Raw genomic sequence first — 3,038 nt, forward strand, 5'->3', positions numbered from 1 at the left:
CGAACCCCATCACGACCTGCTGAAAACCCAGCATAGGATCCACTACCACCTCCAACTGAACTTGAATTCTTTTTCTTGAATGCATCTTTAGCAGTTTTCAACCCTTCGGGTATGAAAGTTTCATTCTCACATATTTGGTAGAAAACTCCAGAGTAAAATAGGCAGTGTTCCAGAGGAACTGGCCTTTTGGTAGTCCTAATAACAGAAACATATCCAAAAAGGAGAAAGTGGTTACAGTGAATAAACAAATATTAAGTATAAATATCTTCCAGCTTCATATAATTAAGGGAAGAAAGTTAAGAAAAGGAGAATTCAAAGACAATGAATCAAAATTTGTAATTCGAGAGAGTCAATTCAATTTCAATTATCATAAAGAGTAACTACTTACCCAGTAACACGAATTTTCTTTAGCTTTGTTCGACCAATCCAGTCAACGAATTCAACTGTGTTTGGTACCTGTGAAATAAAGAAAGAACACTTTATGCTATGCCATATCAAGGCTCTAACTAAAGAAGAGCAGACAAAGACCAATAACTATAAAGCTAGAGATGAAACAAGCACCCAGAATAATTTATTGCAATATCCCTTCATCTGTGTTCAGGATTTTTACATATTGGAGCCAGCAATGAGATCCTTCATACGATGGTAGCTAATTAGTTCAGATGGTAAAGTGCTAGTCCCTCGTCATTGCACAATGGTTCTTGAGATCAAATCTCACTAAACAAGGTTAGGACCTTGGGGGATTGAGGATAGGGTGAAAAAACAACAGTAACCCATCAATAAATAAATAATAAAAAACAATTAACATAAATTCTGTGAAATGAATTTAAAAGAGAAAAAAAAACATTTTTTTCAATTAAAAAAAGACGCGTAATATATTACGTGAATACTAGGTAATGAAAGATGGCCTCTCTGAGAAAATCTCAGCCGTTTGATGCATGTTATTCTTTCTTAGAATCGAATAAATACAGTTCAAACCTGCAAAAAAGAAAGAATAATAGTAAAAAACAAAACACAAACCTAATCATCAATAGTCACATATTAATGAAAAAAAAAAAAAAAAAAAAAAAAAAACTTACATCAGACGAGCATCCCAGCTGCCAGCCATGATTGATGAAAACCTCGAAACACAAAATAAATTGAAAAATGTGATTGTTTTTGTGTTTCAGATATAGAGAGAGAGCTCAAAATTTTGGAGTAGCCAGCGCTTGCAATGTGGAGGCTGAAACTGAAAGGCCTTCATGCAACAAAACTAAATCAATAATCTCGAATCACCACTTTAGGAGGGTTGCGATCACCTACGCTCCGCCACAGAGTGAAATTTTATGGGCCATTTACGTGTCAACTGTGCGATGATTCATCTTGGTGATTGATGACATTTGTAGGTTCAGATTGTAATTTAATTGTTAAAATGAAATTAGAAATAATTAGCATAATGATTTGAAGTTAATTTAGATCAAAGTGGTAAGGTGGAAAAAAAAAAAAATCCAAACTGAACCAAACCAAAACCTAATCGAAAAAATGGTTTTTTTTTTTCGAAATTGTTTAGCCAATAATGTAAACCGGTTAACCGAAACCGGATTTTAAATCGTTTTTACTCTAAAAGTCTAAAGTCTAACTAAACCCTAACCCATATATGTCTTTGGTTGATTATTTTTTTGCTTCCCTAGTGCATTTATTTAAAATTCACTAAAAATTGTCCTAAATTGCCTTTGTTGATTGGAAATAAAAAATTAAAACCAGTCAACCAAATCGAAAAATCAATTCAATTACAAATCAGTTCAAGTGAAAAATTGGTCCGATTTCGATTAACATTCCATCTGAATCGATTACCTGTTTTGGTTCAGAAAGGTCAAACTAGTCCGTTTTATGGGAAATGATAGAGTTACCGAAAAGTTTACACCGATGACGTGGTAAAATTCTGACAGTTGATTAATATTAACTGATATAAATCAACGGTCAGAATTTTGTCACGTCATTCGGTGCATAATTATTGCAGGCCCCACATCGATACTGTAATATTACTCTAATTGGATTTTTCAATCCGGAAGAAAAAATGAATGTATTAATTAATTTAAATTTTTTTAATAAATTCATTATGTGTTTATTTACTAAAAATTATTGCAAGTGGACTTTATATTTATGCGTACTGGACTTAAGCAAATTTGTTCCTTCCACTTAGGCTGACACGTGGAAGCTTAAAGTTTAACAAGTAGAGAACCCGTACCCGAACCGACAACGAACTCGAATTTGAAAACTTCTTCTTCTCCCTCATTGTCGCTCCAGCGGTCAGCCGTCGTTGTCACAGCTCTTCTGTCCGTCGTTGTCTACCTCAGCCCTCCTTCGTGGAACTCGAATCGTCTTTCTTCATCTTCGATAAGGTATCTCGCTCTTCGTCGTTAGTCCGAAGTAGCGTCTTTTGTGGTCTTTTTTCGGGCTGTTTAATTCGAGTTTGTGCATTTTGGTTTAATTGTATTTTTTTTATTTTTATTTTTTGCTTTGTGTTGTTGGTAAAAGCCAGCCATGAATGTGGAGTGATGGGGAAGAGATGAATGATTTTGTGTGGATAGTGTAGCATGTGGAGATATGGTGAAGATAGAAAAAATTTAGAATTTATAGTAGAGGTGATGGAAAAATAAGAAAAAAAATGTGATGGATTTTTTTTGGTAGAGCTGATAGGAAACGGAGAAATTCTGGTTTTTTTTTTTTTTTTTTTTTTTTTGGTTTCAATTTCTGGGTTTATCGCTGGTTTTTTAACGGGTAAATTGTTTTGTTGATTTTTTTTTTTTTTTTTTTTTTTTAATGATTGTGCTTAAATTGAATTGATACTAGTTGTAAGATACAATTTGGTGTATTATTTTAACAAATCGGATAGACGAATTTGTTTGAGCACAGAATTCATGTTTGTTTGATGTGTTTAGAAAGACAAAGTATGGCAGTGTTTGTGTCTTTACACAGATCTGTTAAACTTTGAGGATGTATTACTAGTATTTGAAAAAGATTTCTTGACTACTCATTAGGTTTTTTTAAAGCTCAAA

This window comes from Pistacia vera, unplaced genomic scaffold, assembly GCF_008641045.1.
Source record: "Pistacia vera cultivar Batoury unplaced genomic scaffold, PisVer_v2 Contig675, whole genome shotgun sequence".
In the NCBI taxonomy this organism is placed as follows: Eukaryota; Viridiplantae; Streptophyta; class Magnoliopsida; order Sapindales; family Anacardiaceae; genus Pistacia; species Pistacia vera.